This window comes from Sminthopsis crassicaudata, chromosome 1 (assembly GCF_048593235.1).
Source record: "Sminthopsis crassicaudata isolate SCR6 chromosome 1, ASM4859323v1, whole genome shotgun sequence".
Lineage (NCBI taxonomy): Eukaryota > Metazoa > Chordata > Mammalia > Dasyuromorphia > Dasyuridae > Sminthopsis > Sminthopsis crassicaudata.
The window spans coordinates 508,113,440-508,140,823 of record NC_133617.1 but is presented as its reverse complement, the minus strand read 5'-3'; the positions used below and the strand labels follow the sequence as shown (position 1 = coordinate 508,140,823).

The 27,384-nt window shown below is 33.6% G+C and overlaps 1 protein-coding gene across 4 annotated transcripts in view; it reads right to left on the bottom strand.

The window, feature by feature from the left end:
* Window positions 1–27,384, bottom strand: part of SEMA6A (semaphorin 6A) — a 174,676-nt gene that overhangs the window by 135,243 nt on the left and 12,049 nt on the right. The window contains exon 2 of one of the 4 annotated variants that reach the window (XM_074281542.1): window positions 3,727–3,860. The exons of the other annotated variants lie outside the window; for them this stretch is intronic. The gene's annotated coding sequence lies outside the window, so the exon portion shown is untranslated. The remainder of the gene's footprint in view (window positions 1–3,726; window positions 3,861–27,384) is intronic. 4 annotated transcript variants of the gene reach the window in all.

Sequence of the window (27,384 nt, the reverse complement as noted above, 5' to 3'; positions counted from 1 at the left end):
TTTTAATGTATGGAAAAGCTCTTGCGGTCTTGAGTCTTCAAGGATATTGAGTGCAGTGAACCGCTTTTGGAGCATGTATATGAGATGACCCAGTACAAGAAAGTTGCTTGTTCCGGTTCTTATCCTTTGCTCTCTTCCCTCCCTCTTGAGGGATTACTCACAAGTGAAGAATTATCTCTATCTTTAATTGTATTCTCATTTTAGCTCATTCTGAAGTCAATAGTTTTTTCTTATCGAAATGTTATTCTATTCATTATTCATACTTATGAAACCTTGACAACCTGGACAAAAAGAAGCTATCAATAAAACAGAAAAGTCTTTCTTTTTTGAGTTGGTACCTTTTTGAAACAGTGCCAACAACTGTGCTTTGAATTCACACAGGAGCAAAAACTGACCAATGTTTAAAAAAAGACTATGTTTAACATTATCTTCTCTAAAAGTTAACAATTTGAATTACAGTCTTGATCTAACAGGAGTATTTGTCTTAGATTATGTAGCAGAATTCTCCTTTCTCATGGTGATATGAGTCTGAGCAGACAAGGGAAATAAAAGGGAATGGGATAATATGATAAGTCAAGCAGATATCTTTAGAGAATAGAAACAAATCACAACTTTACTGATCATCTAGTCTCTAGAGGTTCTTTCAAAGGACTCCAAAATAAGGACTTTTCCCCACTGGAGTCAACTTATCCACATCTCCCATTCTTTTTTAATTCTCCTATTGAACAATTCCCACCCTTTCTCAGCTCTTTCTTAAAATATACCAGGAAGGTCTTTGATGATATGAGAGAGTGTGTGACAATACCTTATGGTATCCTCCTGTTCTGAATAAGTAAAAGATTCTGCTTAAAGACTCCATTTTAATTCTAGAGAATAGTCTGGACACTGGAAAGAAAATATTGTGCTAGCATAAGAATGAGTTCTAATCCTTTTTTTTTTTTTTTTTGGCATTTTCTTTTGTTTTCACATACTGATGTGAGCTCATTGCAAGTAGGGATTGTTTCATTCTTTATACTTATACTTGTATTCCTAGGACCTACTACAGTGTCTAGCACATAGTAGGCACTTTCAATTTGTTCTATGATTGATGTTATCTCATTGTTTTGCTCCTTTTATTGATGCTACTTCACTGTCAGTTTTGCATAGCATTCTAAGATTGCAAAAATGTTTTACATAATTAGTATCTCATTTTATCCTCACAGTACTGTGATGTATCTGCTCCCATCATTCCCATTTTATAGATAAGGAAACTGAGATTGAACTAGGTTAATGATTTGCCCAGTTGGATTGGAACTCAGGTCTTGCAGACTGAGTTCAGTGATCTAGCCACTATACCAGATTGCTAAAGTTAATCACTTCAGGGGGAAAAAAATCAATTAACCTTGAAGTCTTTGAGCCATTCTTTCACTCCACTCCCTTTTGATCCAATCTCTTGCAAGGAGTCTGAGTCAGAGTATAAGGACAATTCAATCTCCCTTTAGTTTACATTTCCCAGTAGACAAGGTCTCCCTTAAACACACAAATAACTTAATTAGGTTTAATTCCACTTGAGGGCTTTAAACCAAAGTCTAAAAGGAGAATGCAATTTTTATAACTGACAAGTGATGATTTGGCAGTTATAAAACTGCCTTCTTCTTTTCGACTTTGGAGCTTAAAAAGGTCAACACTGTTCTGAGAAATTGCAACTGGGGCAGAAGACCTTTTCCTAAGCAGGGACACCTGTGTTTTCTGCAGCCTAAATGACCCTATCCTCTTCAGTCATCCCTTTTTTTTTTGCTGTCACAAGTAATTGATAATACTCATATAATATTACATCAGAAGTCAGTCATCTGAAGTATATCTTGTATTTAGGATCATGAACTAAAATATTTTGCATTTCAATGGAAATTCCCCATTCCTTATTAGATTAAGTTAGGCCATAGTCCTAAACTATAAAATACAATAGAAAGAGTAATCAACTTGGAATTAGAAGGCTTGAGTAAATCAATTAATCTCTAGGCCTCAGTTTTCATATCTGTAAAATAAAGACTGGAGTCTCTTTCAGCTATTTTATATAGTTGTTATGAGCAATGATAATTTTTTCTGATATGGCTATACTTTCTAAATAATATTTTTTTTATTACATGGGAAACCATTTCAGTAACAAACATGATCTCTAAACCAAGGATAGAATCTTTATTTGGGCAAATATTTTCAAACATTTCCAAACAAGAACATAATCCAAAATAACTTAAATCCTTCTTATTGTTTCTAGAATTTTGCCCAATTTCTAGTAACCTGCATGGCTCTGGTATATTAGATAAGCGTTAAATTCTCAGAGATACCACAGGTCAAGGTCTAATTTAATAGTTGGTTGACACACTTTTGACATTTTTAGGTATATAAAGATAAACAACTAGAAAATACTTCCCTGTCCACAAAGTGAGGCCAACTGGAAAGATCAACAAACAGCAAGACTCTGCCCCTCCTTTATAAACAAAAAACTATTATTAAACCACATCCTTTGTATTTCCACACTTTGTGGATGTCCTTTGGACTACTTGGCTACCACAGTAGCATATCAAGGTAATTACTAGAAGCTATTTTTCTGTAGATAACAGATGACTGACCACAAAGTTATCCACACTAATTGCATAGATCCTTTATATAACTCCTCCCATTAACGAAAGGAATAAACTTTGCAAGAATTTTCATTAGTCACCAAGAAATTTGCACTTGTTTCAATTTTATTTATTGATACTTCTGCAATCTTTTTTTTTTTGCATTTCCATTTATTTACAGATTTTCCTCCTTTTATTGTTTGTCGCCATCTACTATAAAATTTAAGCTTCTGCTCAGTAAAAACTATAATGAGTTTCTTTAAATTTCTAAAACAAAACAAAGAAACCCAAAACATTAAATAAAGGGAGAACAGAAATGGGAAATATTAAATGATTATTTTATTTAATGCCTGCTGTCTAATTTCTATCTTATCCATATTGCCTTTTTTAAATTCTAAACATATTGGTGTATGCTTGTTTGTTGGCATAAATTATTTATTAGTATTTATTAATATTTTATCAGTATTATAAGTATTTTATTAGTAATAGTGTTAATTTAAATGACCAACATTGGTGTATGCTTATTTTTGTGGTACACAAAAAGAGATATTTTAAATCTATTAGTTTACTCAAATGTTACCAATATTTCCCATCCTCATCACTGTTCAAGCATCTTTGACATTATATCAGCTTGAAAAAGATGGAACTAATGTTGCTGAGTACATTACAAAGCCATTCATTCATTCCACAAATTTCCAATATCAGATGTTTTTCCAGAATAATATAAATTGTTTCTCAGAATAAAGCTTGTGCCAATTCATATAAACCTATTTGTCTCTCTTCTTCTACCTATCCTTTAAAGTTCAACCCAAACATCACCTGATCTCTCTAAGTAAGTGTTTACCTGCTTAGAGTTCACATAGTGCTATCTCCTCATTTGTCCAACTTTTCACACATAATTTTATATTATTATTATTTGTGGTTATAATCTCTCTTTCTCCCTTCTCTCTCCCAACCCTCCATTCCATATTGTTAGCTAACAAAGGCAAAGACTGGCTTTCATCAGTTCAATACAATAAATATTATTTATTGAATATGATAAAGAAGGTAGTTAGATGGTACATTAGATAACCATGGAGTCTTGAGTCAGGAAGAACTGAGTTCAAATCTGACCCCAGATACTTACTGGCTATGTGATCCTGGGCAAATTACTTCACTCTGTTTTATTTCAGCTTTTTCATCTGGGAAATGAATTACAGCAAACCACTCTAGCATCTTTGCCAAGAAAACTCCAAACGGGATCACAAAGCTTGGACACAACTGAAATAGCACAATAGCAACATAATCACTGGGGATTAAAGGACAGAAATTAACAATTTTTATTTAACCTCTATATCTGTTCCAATATCTAGCATTGTGTTTTACATATAACAGGTTAATAAATGTCTTCTAAATGTATTAAAAATATCTGCATTGATATGGCACATCTTTCCACATTCAAACTTTTAAAATTTGCTGAAAGCCAATGACTTCCAAAATCTATGCTGTATCTTTCAAGTGTGAAATATATATACACATATATATATATATGTATATATATATATCAACATGGATTGATTACTGTTTTTCATATATTCTAAAAATAAAATGGCCATATTTTAAAACATTTGTTCTTTTCCTGTTATTTTTATTTTTATTCTTGTAAATAATGTACTGATTAAGAAAATGTTTTTTAAAAATAAATTATATCTATCTAAACCAGAAGCTTTCATTCTACAATATATTACTAAAAGGTAAGCACTTTCAGATTGGTTATTATCTTTGGATGTAAACTAGAGTAGGGAATCTCTAATGTAAACCTCTATATACTTGAAATTGAATAAACAGAACAATCCCAAGAGTCCACAAGTAAATATAAAGTACTTTGCATCTATAAAGGGATTATTATCAATGCTATTAATTAAAGCAATGGAATCTTACAATGTAAAAGCTACTCTCTGAAAGTAACTGAAGTGCATTTAAAAAATGTATGAATTCAGACTCCTAAGTGATGAATTTTCTTCTCCATGTACCATCCACACTTTTGTATCTCCATGGCTGACATATGATAGGTACTTTGTAGCACAATACTTAGCACATAATAGATGTTTAATAAATGTTTATTGACCGGCTGACTAGAAGAATATGGCTCAACAACTAGTCTCTTTATTATATAATAACTTTTGGTTCTAACATTCACCTGGCAACCTTGGCAGCTATGGCATTCAAATGTCCAACTATGAGAATGAAACGATGTAGTCTTTGAGACTATTCCAAAGTTCTGTGGTTTATTAACACTGCCAGATATACTGGTGATGATGTTAGTTCATAACTGTTTTGTCCACCTTGACAATATGTTTTCATAACTTAAGATATGACTTATAGGCTTTAATTCTTGCTCTCAAGAAAGACTGGCACACTCATGATACTGTCAATTAAGCTGACATGCCAAAGATGGCAAAACAATAACTGCCATGGTCCATGATATATTTTAAGTGAATATACACTTGTAGTCATACAAACCAGTAAACTTGTTTTGGATTGGGTAGAGAATGAGGAGCCAAATTCCTGTGATCCTCACAAAACTTGCACACAATAGTCTATTTTAGGCAAGAAGGAAAATGGATTCCAGAGAATCAGCCTTTTCTTTGGTTATCCCATTGGGCTTTTGAAAAATCTAATTGCTGTAGAAATTTAAGAAATTTTAAAGTAGTCTCTTATTATCTATGAAAAAATTCTTTTCAGGAGCAACTAGATGGCACAATGCATAAAGCACTGGCTCTGGAGTAAGAAGGATCTGAGTTCAAATTCTGCTGTAGACACGTAATACTTACTAGTTACTAATGATGACAGGCAAGTCACAACCCATTTATCTCACAAAACAAAACAAAACAAGATAAAACACACACACACAGAGAGAGAGAGAGAGAGAGAGAGAGAGAGAGAGAGAGAGAGAGAGAGAGAGAGAGAGACAGAGAGAGAGAGAGAAACCTCTTTTCTATTTGAAGCATATAAAATTGTGGTGCATACTAAGAAAAAGATGATCATGTTACTTAAGCAGAACTGCATTTCTTAGAGAGAGCTTCCTTTCATTTGACAGAGAAGGAACCTGAAGACCTAGGAGGATTAGGATTTGAACCCAAGTTGGAACTGATCACTATCAAAACACTATCAAAAACATTACTTGTAATAGGAAAAGTGGAATGAAAGACTTGATTAAGGACACATAACAAGACAAAAGAGGAAGTCCTTCCTTCCTACCCTAAATTCAGGCTTCTTTACTCATTTAACCTCATTTTACTTTCAAATGGTACCCTTCTTGCTATCTAAATGATCACTCAAATGGATCTATGTTCTCCGGAACACAAACATTTCCCCCAAGGATTCAGGTAACCGGGTGTCTTCTTTATAGAAGCATCAGAAGTTTCCAGATAACTCTTCACTTTACAATAGGTGTGCTAGTTTATATGGATTCCACAAAAATCATGCCCCCTTTCTTCCACTTTTCAGCATCTTTTGTGTATCACCTTCTTCCATTAGTTTGTAAGCTCTGTGAGGGACCATAGTGGAATAGTCTAGTTTATGTATAATCACAAATTATAAATTCCAAAGTGGGATGATCCAACATGTTACTGACATCAGAAGGATATTAATGGAACATGTAAGTTGTCTATTGACCTATCTTCTTTTTCATTCATTTTATTTCTTTGGTGAACTCCTTCAATGTCTTATCTAGTATAAATTCCTTATTTGTAATGTTTTAGTTGCTTGCCCACATTCTTCATTTTCTCTTGGATAATCAATTTAAAGTATTTTTTGTCCAGTTCCAATTGTTCAGTAAAGAAGAAAATCAGCTACACCTAGAGAGAGAACTATGGGAAATGTGTAGACCACAACATAGCATTTCCCCTCTTTCTGCTATTGTTTGCTTGCATTTTTGTTTTCCTTCTCAGGTTTTTTTTCTTTCTTTCTAGATCTGATTTTTCTTGTGCAACAAGACAACTGTATAAATATGTATATGTATATTATATGTATAACTGTATAAATATGTATATGTATATTGGATTTAACATATTTAACATGTATTGGACTACCTGTTATGTAGGGTAGGGGATGGGGGAAAGGAGGGGAAAAATTGGAACAGAAGGTTTTACAAGCGTCGATGTTGAAAAATTACCCATGCATATGTTTTGTAAATAAAAAATAAAGTATTGTTTGTCTCAAAATATGATTTCTACAACTAATAATAATAGCAGCTAGCATTTATATAGTATTTTAATGTTTACAAAGCACTTTACACATATTATCTCAATTGAACCTTACAACTACCCAAGGAGATAGATCCTATTATTTTCATCTCCATATCATAGCTGAGGAAACAAACCAAGAAAGATTAAGGCCACATAGCCAGTAAGTGTCTCAGGATTCATTTAAGTTCTTCTAACTGTGAGTCCAGAACTCTATCTATTGTACCACACAGCTGCCTAGATAATATATTGCTCTTTAATAGATAGATTTTTGTTTCAGGGAATAATTTGGAGATCATTAAAAGATCTTAAAGTAAGATATTTAATGACTTTCTGCTATATAACAAAATATACCTGCTATCTAATAACTGATTCTACTTCATTCTACACAAAGAACATGTCTTTTACTTTAGATGCACACTGGAATATTAGGGACTATGGACTAGACTCTCCCTTATGATCTTTACTCTTACATACTTACTTTAATGTTTTAAGGATCTATGATTTTATTAGGCTTGGTTTTCTTTCTAGAAATTTAGTGCATCACTCCCTCTTCCCTCCCTAAAAAGGTATTTATGACTTCTGTGGCCAAAATAATGTATCAAATCTGGTGGATAGCTCTTAACTCCTGACCCTCTCTGAACTCAGCTGAGCTAGTTCTTGCACAAGCAACACACAGTCTATCACTAGGTCTGTGAACAGTCTGGCAGACTTGTCATTCCATTGATATAACTTTCCAGACCTCCAAGTCACCTCCAGATAAGATGAAGCAGCTGAATAGAAATTCTACTAAGGACTTTGGAATCAAAGTGGAAGAAAAATCATACACTACAGAAGATAGATAGGTACATTAATACACTGCTGATGGAGTTATTAAGTAGTTTATTTGCCTTGGAAAACATTGTTACACTAAAGATGTCACTAAACTGTGCATATTTTTTGACCCAGTGATACCATTATTGACCATATTCTCAACCAATCAGATAATGACAATATGCCAGGCACTGTGCTAAGCAAAAACAAAAAGAGAAACAGTACCTGCCTCCAAAGAACTTACATTTTAATGAGTGGAAACAACATGTATATCTGTAAACATAAATATGTATATATACACACTGTCATTTCATAGTGCTGTCTCTGAGAGAAGAAAATATCATAGTGAAAGTTGAAGTGCCATAAGTTAGAATGGAACCTCTTGGGTTTGCTATCCTCATGAGAGATGAAGGTATTACTGGTTACACACACACACACACACACACACACACACACACACACACACACGACATAAAAAAGAACCCTGAATGGGAAGAGACTAACAGCTGGGAAATGAAATGAAGATAAGAATGAAAAACACTTGGGTATGTAAGACAGCCAGTGAAATGATGTGGAGATGGGAGATGAAGATTCATGTGTGAGGAACAATGAAAAGCTGAGCAAGTCTGGGCTGTGAGTCAGTCAATAAGCACTTATTAAGCACTTCTATTTGCCTGACATAGTGCTAAATTCTGAGAATGAGAGGAAGGGAATAATGTCTAAGGAGATAGTGTAGAAAGCATTAATTACCAAGCAGAGGAATTTATATTTGACCCTTGACACAACAGGGAGTTTATTGAATAGTGAGTGACAGGGTCAAATATGTACTTTGGGAAAAATACTTGGATGCAGGATGTGCAGGATGAATTGTAGTTGTGAAAGACTTGAGGCAAGAAGACCCACTGAATAGTCAAATATGTAACCCAGAGGAGAGGTGATAAAAGCCTAAATTAAGGTAGCAGGTACCAGAATGGAGAAAAAAGCCTATATGCAAGAAATGTTAAGGAATTAGATATGACAAAATTTAGCAACTGATTGACAGTATAGTTTGGGTGAAAGTGTTGAGTTAAGGATGACAGAGATTGTCAACCTGGGGGATTTGGAGGATGATGGTATCCTCAAAAAATTGGAAGAGGGGTGACTGGGAGAAAAGATAACTCATTCCTTAAACTACTTCCTCCTTTAAGAGAGATTTTCTTTGTATCTTTGTCTGGATTTTGTGTCTGCTCCTACTGGAAGCAATGCTTCCTACTGGTGTAGTAGCTCTCCTTCACAGTTACACAGAAGATGGGTCAGGGAAGGAATGAGAAGAAAGAAATATCTGCCTCCCATCTAAGGGTAATTCACTATAGTGGGACCCATTCCTTTATCTTGATCTGATAATCTTTTTTTCTGGCCTTACTATTTAAGACCTTGATAAAAGTTTGTCCAATTTTTGCTCATTCAATGAATTTTCATCCTTTAATTTTGATACAGAAAGGTGTTTATATTTCAAAAAGGGACATGCCCACAATTTTATAGTTAGCTTAACACCTTGTTCCCCTATTAAAATCTCACCATTTGTCATTATATTCTATATCAATGTTAAAGGGATTTGTTTGGAAGGAAGACAAGGAATCAAATCTCCCTTTACCCATTCCTTACATAGATTTCCATATATATTCAAGGATCCATTACAGTTCCTGCTCTCTATTTTTCTACCATCCAGTGAGAGATCTTAGTCACTTCATCAACAATTAGGAAAGAAAACCTAAGAAAAGGAACTTAAGGAATACTTTCCTTTGTCTGGAAATACAGAATCAAAGAATCATTAAATTTAATGATACTTGAAGAGAGAGAGGTCTGGAGGAATCTTGCCTTTTTAATAGGGGAAAGTAAGGGAATATGCATTTATATAATGTCTATTATATGCCAGGCAGTCTACTAAGTACTTTTACAAGTATTATCTCAATTGATCCTTTAGGTTTGCATCAGTAGTTCTGCTTAATTTCCTTTCTAAGAACATCATGCCTCATCCAGGATAAGTTGATCATCTAAAATCTCATCATCACGCAGGTTGACTTAGTTTTTGATACTCAACACCTTCTCAGCTCTCTTAGTAGCCCCTTTTCTCTGGAATTCTGGAGGATGAGGCAATAAATAATTCCCAAAGACTTCTTTTATAGAGGTCTCAAAACTTTCTAGCTAACTCCATCTTAAGCAGCTGTGCTAGGTTTTGGATTCCATGGAAATCATGCTCCCTCCCTCCCACTTTTCAGCTTTTAAAAAATATATTGTGTTCTTCCTTTAAATTGTAAGCTCCTTGAGGGCAGACACTATTTTTTTCTTGCCCCAGAACTATAATGTAGTGCCTGGCATATAGTAGGCACTTTACAAATATTATCTCATTTGAGCCTTCCAATAGCCATAAAAGGTAAGTGCTGTTATTATACATTAACATTTTACAGATGAGGAAACAGTTGTCTTGTGTCACAAAGCTAGTGAGTATCTGAGGGCTGGAACTGAGGTCTTCCAGTCAGATACAGTATTCTATCCACCGTGTCACAAGCTGACATTTAATAAATTTCCTTTACTAGTGTAGATCACAAAGGACACATTTCCCTCTTCTATCATTTGGAGATAAAGATGGATAACTTCTTTCACATCTGCCAACATAAAAGTTAAAAAATAAAATTTAAGGGGAGAAGAAAATAAAAAAAAAAGAATGAAAAGTGCTCTTGTTTGCAATTAGTGAACAATTACATTCTACCTTCCTCGTATCACATTAATTCATAAATCCTCTATTATTGATAATTCAAACAAAACATGTACAATTCTTTGTTAAACAGTTGCAACTTCAATACCATAGCTATAGAATTTATAATATTTATGAGAATATAAATTATGTATGCATTGTAATATTTCCAGAACACTAATGATATTTAGAATAAGAATTTTAAAAGCTCAGATAATACCTATGTGTTCTTTCTGTTGGGTTATATCTGTATATAAATGTTGTCAAAACAGTAAAAAAATACAGTAGTTCCAAGTAACTATTACCTAGAAATATTGGGTCCTTTCCCTATGGTTCAATAAAATGAGTCTTCTTAGTTTGATTCAATATTTGCTCCTAACTAGTCTATTTAAAAGCAGTCATAAATTCATAAAATCTTATGATTGAATAGATAAAGATATCAGCTAAGTACAACCTTCTAATTCTGAGAAACTCAGTTCTTGAACTTTTTAGTCTAGGGACTCCTTTCCAATCTTAAAAATGAATGAGGATCCTGCCTTCCCCAAAGATCTCTTATTTATATGTTATACCTATTAATATTAAATTTAAAACATCTTAGCATTATTTTTAAAAATAAGTTTTGACTTCATGAATTCCTTGAAAGTATCTCAGGGACTCCAAAGAGTTTATACTTTGAGAAAAATTGACCTATCTAAAATTGACTTTATTTTTTATGGCAAAGACAGATGACTTAAATGCTACGTAGACAAATGTTTTAAAATCAACTTTATGGGGGTTTTTTTGTATCATTATAACCAAATTAGAAATAGGAAGAAATATTTCCTTAGTTCTTCTGAATGCAGGTCACAGTTTCCTATTGCCTATGGTGCTTATACTGAGCTGGAGTCTAAATAATAGTAACACACATTTCTACATAATTAATCTTTTCAACAACAGCCCTGTGAGAAAGGTAGAATAAATATAATTAGTTTGTATTCACTTATCTATGTGGATGTTGTATCCTCCCAGGCTGTTTCATTTTTATCTTTGTAACTAACAGTACTTTGTACATAGCTAGCTATTAATAAGAGATTGTTGAAAGAAAAAAAAGTACAAATTTTAAGAAATTATTTCATACTCACAATTTTTTTCTATGCAACAATTTTTTAATCTTTCTATGCAACAATTCTAAGTTGTCCTTGTTTTTATTTTTAAAATGAAATCAACTTCTGTTGATTTCACACTTGTCACAAATTTCACTCTGTCAGCAATATCTTTTAAAAAAGAGAAAGGAGCAATTCTAGAAAGAATTATTATCTCTAAGGTTACTTGATATATATATATATATGTATACGTATACATATATATATATATATATATCCTAACTATGAAATATATATAGTAAATGTCCTAAAGTTATTAATATTTAGCAGCAAAGATAATTCCATGACAGTATCTTGTTGCATATATGCTCTAAATCTATCTTAACTCTTCTTTAATTAGTTGCACTGGCAGACTACCAGCGTAGAAGGGGAAGGAGACCTTTTGAAGTTGTTGTTTTGACCTTAGCCAGGGTTGAGTTCAGACTAGTCTGGAAGACATTTGGCCAGTGGGTACTTAGTCTCTTTTTGAAGTCTGGAAATCCTTCTATTCAGCTCAAAAGGCTCATGATCAATGAACAGGAGCCCTCTGGGCCATTTATGTGTGATGGTCCACTCTATTCCAAGTTTAATCATGAATAAAACCTTATTCCTATTTTGAAAGATATGCTTGAGTCAGTGTTGGGCTAGTTTTAGATCCTGCTTCAGACATTAACTTGGTGATTCTGCGCAAGTTATTTTACTTCTCTGTGCCTCAGACAAGTTTCTAGAGGACTTAAGTGACACTTTAACCTCCTTGGAGTACTCCAAGTTTATTAAATGACAAACCCCTCAATATTTTCTAATTTTTTATGTATTCCTTTATTGGCTCAGCTTTTGATCCCTCAGCAGATAGCTGCATTGTTAGAAAATAGAATACAAGACAGAAAATTTTAAAAAGAAAGAGGAATGGGTTATTGATAAGATTCTAAAGTTATATGCTCTCCACTTACAGAGGGTGGGGCCAAATGAGTGATTGAGTGAGGATACCCAGAGGGAAAGCCTGTAGTGCACAAAAACAAACTGCCACTTTATAATTCTACTGAATGTTATCTACTAGGATCAATGAATATTTGCCAAGAAAATGAAAGTTTCTAAGCCTTATTTTCCTTTACAATTTTGTCATTATATAAAATTTTCTCCTAATGCTATTCACTCAACTCTATATCAATACATATGAATCTTCCCAGTTTCCTCTGAAATTGTTCAATTCATCACTTTATAGCAAAATAACATTGCATTACTTTCATATCCATAATTTGTTTATCTGTTTTCCAATAGGTAGATACAGTAGCCCTTTAATTTCCTTTCTTTCTTTTTTGCTCCAAAATAAGCTGCTATGAAAATTGCTGTACATATGAGTCTGTTTCCTTTCCTTTATCTCTTTGGAAGTACATAAGTCCTATTTCTCAAAGAAGAATCAATATCTCTAACTATATTCTAAGTATAGGAAATAATTTTCTCTTTTCCAGTCCTGACCAATCACTGTACTTCAATAAACAGTACAATTTTGGGACAGATGTCTATAAAGAAGGTATGTATGTGTGTATGTGTGTATGCTAATACAAAACCTGACTTCCTAGCGTTTTCTCAATTTTCTTTCCTCCTTCATCACTAAAATTTCAGACTTGATTACTAAATCCAGACTTAGTGACCAACAACAGCATTGTCTCTAAGACTTGATTTTAAGTCAACATTGCAACTGCTTTCTTTGTTATTTCTGGAAACAAATTTTTGAAACCTGAGTTAAAGTGCTAATAAAATGCTTAAAACAAAGAAAGAAAGAAAAATTATGTTCAGATTGCCAGCTTATAACTGTCAATACTCAGTTTCTGATTTTGCAGCCTAATAAGCTTTATGCCAAAAATGCAATTGGTATTGATTACTTTCCCCACTTTCTTAATATTCAGAAATTCTACTAAAAGTTTGACTCGAGGCAGATTTCAGAAAAATATAAGAAGACTTTGTACAAACTAATGCAAAATGAAATGAGCAAAACCAGGAAAACATACATAGTATTATCAACAACATTGTATGATTGGCTCAGCTCTTCTTAGAAACACAATGAAACAAGTACAAAGGACTCATGAAGAAAAATGCTATCCATATCTACATAAAGAACTGATGGATTTAGAATGCAGATTGAAGCATTTTTTCACTTACTTTATTCTTTCTTGTGATTTTTCTTTCCCTTTTGATCTTTTTTTTACACTATAATAAATATGGAAATAAGTTTTATATGATAGCATAAACTAGATCAAGCTGCTTACCTTCTTCAAAAGAGGAAGGGAAGAGAGAGATGAAGGGGGAAACTCTGGAACTAAAAATCTTGTAAAAGTGAATGCTAAAAATGTTCTTGTCATGTATAAGGAAAAAATAAACTAATATTATATATTTTTAAAAAGGGGGTTCCGTACATCTGGGCAACTCCAACTCTGCCAAGTGGGAGAAGACTGAAAATGGAAGAGAAGTGCTAATCATATATAATTCTACATTTCATTCTGTCCTTGTTTTATTTTCCCAGATATCATCAATAGAAATTCCAGAGCAAGAAGGAACTAATATAGGATTAAGGTAGATAAACTAGAGATGGTGAAAGCCATTACTCAGAAAGTGATAAGGACATGAAAAATGAAAGACAGTTGTAATACTTTGACAACTATGCTGCTTCTACAATCTATGTCACACTCCACCCTAATTACCCCAGCATGAAATAATTCAATGAATATTTAGAAGCTACAGTTAATAATGAATATGAATTTGGCTAATTAGAAGAATTGGCTTCTTTTAAGATTTTACACTTGTCTTCTGAAATTTGGGATGATTTTTAAAGTCATTTACAGGGCAATGGAAGGGAATATGTGTACACACATACCATGAAATATTTCTTGATCTGATTTGATCAGTTCTAGGAAAGATATATGGAGATTGGTGAGATGAGAGATAGGTGGAGGATGCAATTTCTGGGCCTCAAAAAAATTTCTTGACCTACTAAGACAAAAAGTTGTTATTGTTGTATAAGGGTATCAATACTTTTAAAAAGGAATATGACATCACCTTTGATAGGTAAAGATAATAAAATAATTGAGACAATTTTATTGTCACTATTTTTTATAAAAATTATCTTATTATAGCTTCAAAAATTGAAAGGAGTAGATTTTGTCAGATTCAATGGTATGTGAACAAAGTAAGACAAACACATCTATGAACAACTAGACTACCCTTAGCAAACAGTAGAAATGAAGAAAAATATTTGCACAGAGTACCCCTCTGATATACAATGAAAGTTAGATAAACTGTCTTCAAACAGGATTAGCCCTGAATGGGCCCACTTATGTTAATCTAAGGTTAAAGTGTATCCCTAAATCACAAAACTGGGGGAGTAGAAATAGAGGACAGAGAAAGCAGATGATGATGAGGGGAATTCCTTCTCAGAAGATGCTTTCAACCCAGAAAAGATGTTTATCTGAATAAACCAAAAAAAAATTAATGGCAACCTAGACAAGTAGGAGCAAGCTCATCTAATTATTTATAGGACATTGTCAAATATGTTTAACCTTGGAAGGTCTACTTTAACTTAAATTTTTTTCCAAACTTTCTGACTTCTAACCAAAATATTTGAAAACAACTAAACTGCACCCAATTCTAATCAATTTTATTCAAAAGTTTGAAATGAACCTGCCACCTTGCAAGATTCATATAAAAGGAGAAATGTAATGATTTTCATAAGATAAAAGTATAACAGAAATTGCATGAGAATAGAAAACTTTCAATTTAACATTCTCTGGCTGGTCAGTAGGAAGAAAGTTCTGAAGTTCACAAAAGATTTGATTTGTGGACTTTCATAAGTCCATAATACATACATACATATATATATATATATATATATATATATATATATATATATGTATATATATAGTGCATCCATGGCTTATTTGTTGAGATTCCCAGAAGGATGCCAATTAGTGCCAATTTTGATGATGGTTTTTGTGTTGTGAACATCTGTCCACTAGCATCTGGACAGAAACCAAGTCATTTCACATGAACCACCAAACAGCTGTCAGATGGTACTGACTTTCAATGAATACCAAACAAGGCTCCATTCTCAACTGGAGCTCTAGACAAGAGGCTCCAGTTCCCATTACCAATCTCTTGAGACACCCAGTCCCTTGAGATCTTACTTGTTAGTCAATCTAACTACCATATGGGCAACTTTTCCCTTCCTCCTGGCCTCCCTTCCTCCTTTCTTCTTTCTGTCCTTCTTTCTCTTTCCCTTTCTTTTTTTTTACTTCCTCTCTCTTTCCTTTCTTCCTTTGTACAAAATAACTTTAGTATACAACATTCAACCCAAATAATTAGAATGATATACTCAAGAAGAAGAAAAATAATAACTCATTCGTATAGAAGCCGATTATGCAGCTGGTGGGTTATACACATTCTTTCCTCCCTTTTTTGTTTCTTCATTTGTCTCCTTGTTAATACAAAAGAGAATGATAAAAAGAAAGAAAAACATTTTAAAATATTAATTTTAATTCTACTTTACTATTGTGAATGACTTGAAAAGAAGGTTTAGTAGAGGAAGAAGAGGCTAAAATAAATGATGCATGATAGGTTTTATCTTATGGACAGATTTAATTTACCTCTTGGTTTCTAATGCCACAGATAATTGAATGGTAATTTTACATAAAAACCAGTTGTTGTTGTTCATCATATTTCTATATGAAGTTTTTCACCATATTTCTGTAAGTACTTTGAAAAATAAACATAAATGAGGTGGCTTCTTTTAGTTCATTTCTCTATTAAATGAAAATTCTTCAAAGTAATTTGATTTCAGACATTGTCCCCATTGCAAATATTATACACAAAAAAGGCCCCTCAAGTACTAATCAATAAGCAACCACCATATTTTCTATTCCCAGGGAGAGTATAGCTAGGTCAGGAAATTACAGTCATATAGCTCAGGACTATTGAGTTAAATATTAACACTTATGTTAAATCATATTAAGAATGCAATTAAAAAATCAAACAAGTAGAATTCAGAACAAATGGAGTTAACTCATTCCTGAAAACCTATTGACCACTTGGGAGTTTCCCAACAGCACCTAGCTTTAGAAGGCATTTAATCACTATTTCTTAAGTGAATGATTTCACTTTATTTTAACTCACTGTTTGATCAAAAATAAGTAAAATATGAGAACAAGTAACTGAAACTATATTGATTAGTCTCCTACCTCAACTTTTGCTATTTAATCATGGCTCCTCCATCTTATATTTGAAAAGATTTTTTGTGCCCAAGTATACAATTTTACATTTATCCCTACTGAATTTTGTCTAATTAGATTTAATCATGCTCTAACCTATCAAGATCTCTTTGAATCATAACTATGGCATTGAGTGCTACTTAGGTCTCCCATCTTTGTGTCTCCCATCAGTTGATTTGGTGAACAAGAGTCATCCATGCTTTTATTCAAGTCATTTATAAAAACATTAAGTCACACAGGGCCAAACACAGATCCCTAAGGGTATTCTAATAGAGACCTCCTTCCACAATGACACTGATGCATTAAAAATTATTCTTTGAGTGTGACCATTCCTTAACTAGTTCTGAATTGATTTACTTATTTTATTATTTTGTTCACATCTCTTCATCTTTTTTCCAAGAATGTAAGAAGCTAATATTTTTGTTGAAATGTAGATAAACTATATATACAGAGCATTACTATCTAGCATTTAATAATACTAGTCAATCTTTATGTAACACTAAATCCCAGGCACTGTGCTAAGAGTTTTACAAATATTATTCATTTGATCCTCACCACAACCCTAGAATATAGATTATGCTCATCTAGACATTTTCTAGGAATCAATTCAAGCTCATGGGTCTAAAGTTTTTAAACTATTTTCTTCCCCTTTTTATCCATCTTCCTTCTATCTTATGGCACCTTTCTAGTTCTCAAAGATTTTTTGTAGTCACTGACAAAAGCTCAGCCATCATAGATTCTAGTTCTTTCAGTAGCTGAAAGCTGGGCCAGGTGGCTTGAATTCATCAAGGACAGATAGTTTCTCTCTGGTCATCCATCTCCTTACTTTTCTTTGGGTATTAACATCCAGGTTAGCCATTTTTGTTCTGTCTTTTCTCAGGCAAAGGTCGTTCTCCTTGTCAAAGAAAACAGAAATGAAATAAGATTTAAGCAGCTGTTGTTTCTCTCTCTTTTTGATTGTCGTTTTCCCTTTCATGATTCTTTTGATTTTCCATTCCATTGATCTTCCTTTTTTTCTCCTAATGGAGCAAATAAATAATAGTAATTTAAACATTCCCTCCCCTGGTTTTTACTTCCTTTGCTGGGCTCAGTTCAATCTGAACTTTAGCATTCCTGATCCTGGTTTTTGCTTTTTACATAATTATGACATGATTTCTTTTACTTGCCCTTCCAATTTCTTTATTTCTCTTTTAAAATCTAAGTTGGTTAGTGAGTTCCCTGTTAATCCATATTAGACTCAACAGACAACTCCCGATTATCCTCCTCACTGCCATTGTTTATCTCTGTGGCTCCTGAATTTCATCGCTCTGTGGTTAACTTTTCTGGTAGAATTTTAGTCCAAGAAATGCCACTATCCTTTGGTTGAATCCTTTAAAATCCCCCCCACACACACATTTAGGCTATAACTTTGAAATCGAATGTTATTATCTAGAAACATTTATTATTAAATATCTACTAGGTGCTACATTGTGCCTATACTATGGTAAGTGGGTGTTAGGGACCATGGTGAATTCAGAGATGCCTAAAAATTAATCATATACCAGTTCTGACACATTGGAAGAATTAGGCAAGTCTGACCCCCAAGCCTCAGTTTCTTTATCTGCAAAAATGCTTGCCACGAGAGTGTATTTTTTAATGTCTTAAAGAGCAACAAATGCCAATAATTATTTCTGGGAACACTTGTAAATTTTTATTAAAGACTAGCTCCTAGTGGTTCCAAACACTATGTATGCAAAAAGAGCACCAGGGTCTGAAATTTTAATCTCTGACATTACTTTGGGCATATTCTTTTGAATTTGCTTTCTTTTTAACCAAAAAAAAAAAAAAGAAAAAGAAAAAGAAAACAAAGGAGACAAAGGAAAGGAAAAGAAAGAAAAAGACCATAGATTTGACACAGTAGATAGAAACTACTTAATTATAGTTAGAATGCAACTTTTTTTCTTAATGTACAAAGGAAGATAAATTTCAAAACACATAAATTGTCATTCTGAGAATGCAGGTAATCTAGTCACCTTGTAAGGATGCCATTTTAATATGAGAGGTCTCTCTTGTAACTAATTATGCCATCATTAAAATTTCAAGATTGTACCTGCCTGGCCATAAGTTGATCATTTTTATTTGCTCATCACTTTTAAGGACTTGTGCCTTCTTCTAAAAATCTTCTTTTTTCAAGTCATACTTTGCAGAATTAGAAGTAATTGAATTAGAAACTTTTTTTTTGCTGTCTCTGTTTACTTTTTCATGCTTTTCAAACACCACTTGTTCCATAATGCTGTGCTGACATTTAGTTCCACTAGAGGGCAGCCCATATTCATAGCATTACAGCTGGAAAGAACCTTAGAGATCAAGTCTAACCTTTAATGTTCAGATGAGGAAACATACCCCAAACCTATTAATTTTAAAAGATAAAACTGAAAAAAAATACTATTTCCACTTTTTGAGCAAGACCAACATAACTATCATAGATTCAACTAAGGTGCTTCTGTGTGAGAGATAGTTATTATTAGTAGATTTTAATTAAAAATCAGTCTTTTCCAGTAGCTTTGAAAGTAAGTGGTGTTTTTTTTTTTAACAGCTTATCTCTTGAAAACTAATTTATTTAAACTCACAAAAAGCTTTTCAGTTTCAATCCTGAGTCTCAACCCATTTTTAATATGGCATTTTATTTTATTTTTTATTTAACCTATAATAAAATAGTTTCAATTTTTAAAAATTTTATTTTACTCTATGAAGAGGGAGAGAGAAGTGCTTGGAATAAAGTTTCCTCAAGCTAGAATCTTTATTTTCAGATATCACTGAATGAAGAAACAATGAAGTATCTTAATAACACAAGTAGGAGCTTGTTTTATATCATCAATGGCATTTTAAGATCTATCTATTACTGATTATCAAAAATCTTTTATAAAATCTTTAACTTACTGATAACCAAGACCCAAGTCTTTATACTGTGTAAATAAACATCATGATGCCAGGAACACCACAGGGCTTGCTAGCTGTTCCTGTTCTCTAGAGAATTGAAAAGCCTTAGAATTCAATTTGGATCAATCAAGGTAAATGGATGCTACAGCAAAATATTCTAAAAATATTGCAAGGTCAAATGATAATTTATTTTTGTTGGTAATTAGCTTTAGGGTCAATAACAAATGTATATTTCATGATAAAATCGAATAATCTGGTTATGAAATTCAAGAGAAATTAAATATTTTTATCAGGAATATTCATTTTTTCTCACTTTGAATATGATCAGAAACATCACACTTTCCATTCCTCTATATAAGCAGTGTTCCATTTTAGCATAATGTTACAAAAAAGTCCTAGTTGCCTTATTAACACTGTCATTAAGCAAACAACACTGTGTAGGTGCTATTTGTGTTCTTTGCGAATGATGTCATCTCTAACATTTCTTGTTACACAAGACAACTTCAGAGATAAACATACATATAAATATATCCAATGAATAAGCATACATGAGTTTATAGCCAATTAAAAAATTCAAAAATTGTCCAAAAAAAGGGGGAAAAATAGGAAAGCAGGTGGCTCAGAATGTGCCCTAATTCTTACATGAGTTAATCTTTCAAAATACATCTCTCCTGAACTTATGTAATGCCAATTTTTGTCTTTTTTGGGGACCAAAAAAGAATGTATTGTTTTACCAAGGAAAGTTCTTTTGTCCCCCCATCATGGTGCCCTTCTAATATTGTGAATGTCAATCTCAATTCTTGGACTTTCTATGGCAATTAATATCCTCTCATTACTTTTACTTTTTCACTATGTTAAAAAAAAAAAAAAGTAATGCCTCTAAAAAAAATCCCCTGCCTTTTTATGAGTATGACTAGTATAGTAGAGTCACATTAGGATGGTACCCCAGAGAGCATAGCATAGAGATTGGCAAGCAGAGACCATCCCATGGAGCATATACTCAACTACTCTTGTCACTTCTGGGAAAATATGTGCTCACTTATGAAAGACTTGTCACTTGGGAATATCAGAAAATCTGAGGTTTGCCTCTTTTTTACCCAAGATACCTGAAAATGAGGACAAAGGCAGTGACAAATATAAGAGAGTTCACTAAGCTAGGAGAGGTGACCACTGTTCTGGTCTTTTCTCTTCTTTTGACTATCCAGCAGTGAGAGGGAAGAAAGGAAAAGTTTCTCCACTTGACCATCATGATTACTTTTGGGCAATTAAAGCAGGAAATCAGTTAGGCAAGCTGAGCTTGGGCCCATGACTGCCTTTCCATATATAGGCAATCTTGAGATGAATATCTCCAGACTTAGAAAGAACCCTATGAGTTTAAGGTCAGGATTCCTGGGCCCTTCAATTGGTACTATGGAAGGGGCCATCTACATTCACCACTCTGTTCTATGAGGGAAACATGACCATAGACCAGCTAATGAGCCCAAGTCCTTACCTGGCTTGCCAAAAGACATGGACAGCACAGAATCAAAAAGAACTCTAAAATCTCTTTTCAGCAGTTCTACAAACTGAGTCATCTTTTGCTGTTTTACATATCAAGTACGAAGGAGAGTGTAATAGTAATTGTGTTGTTGCTGCTGCCTTTTCAAATTTTCTGTCAATGGACATTTATGGTTCTTGATATGTGTGATAAGTATTTGTTTTACAAAAAGGTAATAGTTGTTCTTTACCTAATCTACTTTGCATACTGAGTATCTTTCAAAGCTTCATGTAATTTTCCCTGCAGCTCTGGAGTAGAAATTTAGAGAGTCAAAGAAAGTTAGAGAACAAAAAGATTGACCCTTCTTTTAATTGGTCCCTCCAAGCCTGAATGAAGGAAGTTTAGAACTGAGAATTGTTAGGATTACTAAGTGAGAACTGAGGTTGTCTGGATAGTTACAAGGTGAGAACTCAGGTTGACTTGGTAGAAGGAGCAAGCCCATTGGCTGGGGTGATTCTTCCCAGAAGCCCTTGCATTATCCCACGCCCATTCTCTGGGAGAATAAAAGAGAGAGCACTGTGCCTGAAGAGCAGATCGGCCTGGAGAAGGATAAGAGCTGGAGGAGATTCAGAGCCAGGATTCAAGAAGGAAGACTCTCTGCATTACATCAGGCCTGACGGGGCTCTCTGCAGGAAGGGAAGTCACTTCTTTGGACAAGAGTTAACAGCAACTGCCTGGAGACAACGGTTCGTTACAGGAAGAAGAATCTGTCGGAGAGATTTGAGTAGACACAGCAGATCTCTTCCCAGAGAGTGATCCAGCAGCTTCTGGAGACGACAGCTCGTTACAGAGAATGACCCCTTATTAGAGAGGGAGTCTTCTGGACCTATTGCAGACTATATCCATCCAGACATCAGGAGCTTGGTTTTAAGATGCTATGGCTCAAAGTATCATCACCTGGTGGTCAATCTTTAGGCAACGAGGTATCCTTGGCGAATAGTCAATCACTAGGTATCCTCAAAGCTTTCCAAGGTCTCATAGGACCTGCCAAAACTTGAACTCTTGGGACAAAGCTTTTGAGAATCCACAATCATTTCTATGATACCTGGGTAGGACTATAGGAGGGGCTTATCTTTAATAGTCTTTCTTAAGATTTCATGTGAAGGGATAAGGATTTGCTTTACTGCCTTACTGTTTGGTCTGTCATTGGCTCTCAATAGGGCTATTCATATGAGCTTCAAATTAAATATTTTGACTATAGAGCTTCCTTTCTCTGTTGTAGAGAACTGGGAACTAAAATAATGATTCTGAAAAACTGTTTCAACATCATTTCCTGCCTACGCTCACTAGTTTGGTCCTTGCCAAATGTCCATAGAGGTCACACAGATAAAAATGGCAGAGACAAGATTTGACTGGTCCTCTGATCCAAAAACTGGGGTGGGGGTGGGGAGGGGAAAGATAGGGGAGGGGAAGTTCTTCTCAAGATGTTATGCTGCTTCCTTAAACTCAGTTTGCTAATATGAAAAATGGGGATAAAAGGTAGCATTCCACAGTGTGTAGAAGGCCATTTTTAGAGTAAGAAAGATAAATTTCTGACACAACTGGTTATAAAACTAATCTATCAATGCCAAAGGCAACTCCCAAAGACTATAAATTAAAATTGTTGATCTATCTCAGTAGATGGAGTTTGTGCACCAAGATTTCATTATATCAATGAAATCACAAGTCCTAACAAAAAAAAACAAACAAAAAGCAAAACAAAACCAAAAGAAAACCAAAAACCAAACAAAACTGGAGAGAGAAAAAGAAGCAAAGATAGAAAGACAGAAAAACATATTAGAGAAGCCGAGACAAAGAGAATTATTCTAATATCTATACTACCTACCTCAAAAGAATTGTTGTTAGGATCAAATAAAGAGATGTTTACAAATGTACTCCATAATATGGAAAATAGTATATGTATTTATTATTATAATTAATGTTGATCATGATATGATAGGATCATTATTGTTAATAACATATACATTCTAAACCTAATGAACCAGCAAGACCAGTCTCAAGCAGTAGGTTCATCCTTACATGCCCCTTAAGAGTAGCCTGCCATAGCCTCTGGGACAATTAGTCATTGGAGGAGGAGGAGAACAAGCATATCCTAGATGAAGACAATGAGACTGGAAATGTAGATACATTACCATTTAGCATATAATAAGCACCTACACAGCACATTAAGAAAAACATTGTCCCAACCTTATATCTGTAATATTATTTCAAATAATATATTGGGGAAATGTACATTTCCAAAACAACAAGATGTTAAGTTATCTACAATATCCCAAAGCCTTCTATCCCAAATCTTCTGGCTCATTAGGCAATTTATTGGGGAAAACTATACTTGACTGTTGCTTAATACCAAATCCAATTGTGTTGTCCTCTTAATTCTTGGGAAAGGAAGTGTCCTGGCAATAATAGTAGGTCTTGTGTTCAGGACATGACAAAAGGTGAAAAAAGAGATTATGCCTTTTAACATATCCCTAGAGAATTCATCAGTCAGAAAATTCAACATATTTTGTTTCCCTTCATCAGAAAAGGAGGAAACACCTTGTAGATAAAACTTGCATATCTAGTAAAAAATTCTTCCTGTTCTGTGAACATCTCTTTTTTTAAAAAGTGCATCCAAGAGATGTTTATGACATTTTCCCTGGATTAAAAATGAAAGTGCTTTACTTTCTCCATTTTTCTTTTATGTCTTCTATTCTTTTTGTCAATATTGTAAGAAACTTTTGAGTTTATCTCTCTTAAAGTAAGTTGTAGATGGATATCATTCTGAAATTTTACCTTATGTAATCACTATCCTAGAATGCATTAGAGCAAATATTACAAATCAATTTATTTTAGGTAATTTCTCATTAAGATGCATAAAGATCAGTAAGTCATAATTGCAAAAGCTAAGCATTTATAATTAATAAGCACAAATTATTCTGAAATAGATGTGTTATATGCTACTAGAGTTTTCTATGAGCTAAGAAATGATTTTTCACACAAATTTAATTCATAAGTTGGCATTAATGTATTCCATCTAATTTTTATTAGAACCTCTAGTTAAAACTTGAATACTATTAAGAATATGAACAATGCATTAACATTATAATTCAACTTGCTGATGTCTATCTATGTGGAGTTCACAGCACATGAGAAAAAGGTGTTTCTAATAAAGTGTAAGCTCACAATCCTTGGCACCTACATTATTCCACAGTGGTAAGTTTGGTAGTAGAAAAAGTACATTTTCAATCCATTATTTTGCTGGTAAAAAAACAAAACCAAACCCCATAGTAACCTAAACACTAGCACATATTCCCAAATACCAGATAAGGCATCTGAGAAAATTGGGTTCATAAAGTAGTTGGGGAGTTGTAAGTAGTAAGTATGTAACAGGCAGCTTTTAATCTTCTTAAAGTAAACATTTTCATTTTCAAACTGGAACATGAACATTCCACATCAATTAAATATCTCAGGTAACCTTAAATAATGCATCCTTTATTAAATAATCAGTCTTAAAGTCCCATGGAATCACACTTTTCATTAAAATGGTAAACATATTTTAATTCAGACAAAAACACTCATTTAGGCTATTACTAACTGAAAATGGTCTACAGTAATACAACTTCAAATTGACTTAGGCCTTGAAGGCTGTAAAGAAAATTCTTAATCATTAAAATTAATTAAACTCCACATTTTATATTTGACTGACACATAAAACAACCACTTACCTTTAAGTTTATATGAGTAATATTATGTTTGACCTAACATCTGAGATAAATCAAATGGTTCTTTATGTTGAAATGAGAAAGCAAATTGAATTCATACTAGCTATGTCCCTAAACAAGGGAAGTCTTTGATCTGAAAAAAAAATTAGATAACTCAAAAAAATAGAACTTCCTTCTGCAAGGAAATGGTAAAATGACCAGAACATATCTTCTTACACTGTCAAATCATCAAGCTTCCATAATGCTAGATATACAAAGTCTTATTTTCTTTGCTTAGTGGAGAGATTTAGAGGGTTGAAGAGAAGGATAATTACAGCCTATGAGAAAGCCAGAACACATGATCAAAAACTGCTGTAACACTCAAAGTGTTTCTCCACAAGGAATTTTGGTGCTCAGAAGCCTAGTGAAGCTCATAGCAATTGAAGCCATGTTATCCTTTTCATTTTTTACTTCAAATTATTGGGCTCCAAAATCAATCATTTGGTATGGTTGGTAAGAGAGAGACACATATAATATGCATTAAAACTATTAATTGATTTCATTTAGAAAATCTCAATTTAACTCTATTTGCTTTTGTTTCAATGCCTTATACAACTTCAAATTGTATACTTTTTTTTGAGAGACAATGTCTGCAAGATTTCTTTTCTTTTTTAATTTAAAAAGAAAGCAGATTTCATGGTTTAGAATTCAGTCCTTGAAAGTTCACCCCAGAAATAGGAAATAAAACATTAACAAGTATGAAAAAAACCCATAACCCTGGACCAAATTTACCCAATAAAAGAAAGCTGAGGTTTACATCATACCCAGAGCATATAAATCATTAAGGTATGTCTGTGGACCTCTTTCCTTTCAGCAATTTACTCTCCCTTTACTTGCCTGGATTATATGATATAGATAACAACCAGAAAGCTTTTCTTAACAGATGGAAATAATATTCCTGAAAATATCTTATCAAAACATTAAAAATATTAAAGGTAAGAAAAACAAACTTGCTCACATGCAGAGCTGACAAAGTAGAAGTTCCGAAGCTCTAGTTCTTACCTTTTAAAATTGTTTATGATAGTTTTATGTGGTCTTTACCTATCCTCAAGCCCCCCAAAAGTGAAATTGAAATGTGACTAGGCACTATAAATATTTGCCTTCTTTTTAAAAAAAAGTTCATTATATCAGTTTGATCATGGTCCCTAAGTCAAAATTATGAGATGGCATTTAGGAAACTTAAATGTCCTCATTTACCTGCTCACTTACAACATAAGCAGTCCTAATGAAAAGCCTCTCCCTTTGCTCTTTCAGAAAGATGAAAATAGCCATTAGTCTTTGAATCATAAATTTTTAGCAGCAGGACTAAGCAAGAGGCAAATCCTGGAGTAAATATCAGCTGGATGTGCACATAACAAGGTCCAGAGAGACACATTCAGAAGTTGCCTCTTTTAATCCAACACTGAATTATGTTGGGAGCTGTTTTCTGTTCTTTCACTGCCTCACAACTGCCAAAAGAACTGCAAGGCTTGCAAGTCCTAGTATATCTCAAGCCTTTCCCAAGACACCCCAACACTATCTGAGACATGGAAACTATGGCAACGGAATGAGAAAGCAGCTTCCATGATTAATAGATGAAGATCCCAGTGACAGTGTCTAGCTGGGGCCATCATTCATGAATGCAAGGAGAATTAGCATAGAATCTCTCTCCAACCACCCTTAACAAGTAGGGTTTTTGATAGAAATCAACCAAATTGTGCTCCTGTTAAATAAACCGAAGTGGGGAATGCTGTAAACAATTTTGTTTTCAGTTATCTCACACAACAGAGATAAGGGTCTTCTCAAATAATCAGTATGCTAACTAATTTTCAAAACAATCCAACATACAATGAGAGAGTTCTCCACCTGTGTATCTGTGACTGCAACACAAAGGGATGCAGTTACCCTCTTGTGATAGCAATATCTGAATGAAACATAGAGATGCATCTGGTAGAAAGGAGTGGCAGTTGTTGGGTTGTTCTTTAAGACATCCTGTTGGGGTGTAATTTTTTCATAAAGCTTCTAATTTTCAGGAGACAGCCATTCTCCATTCACTAACCCCATTCTATTCTTTCACTTGTTCAAGGGCAGTAGAAGAGTGGAGGAGGGGCTGGGGAAGCACTAGAAGTGCTGCAATATTAATGAAAAGATTGAATACTCCTTAGGAAAAAAAAGTGTCAGGCATTGAGAAGAGATAATAGTACAGCTTCCATCATAAAATCTTATACATAAATCTTCCATATAATATTTTTTTAATTAGACCAAATACCTATAATAAGAAAGTCTTTCATTCTTCCCAGGCCCCCAGTCTCCATTATGTAGATTTTATAGAAAGAAGTTAATTGAGTTTATAATCAGTGATCCCACCCTGTTCTGTCAGCTCTCCAAATACAACTCTATAAATTGCAGCCAAAAAGGAAATAGGTAGAGGAAAACATAAGTAAATCTAATTAT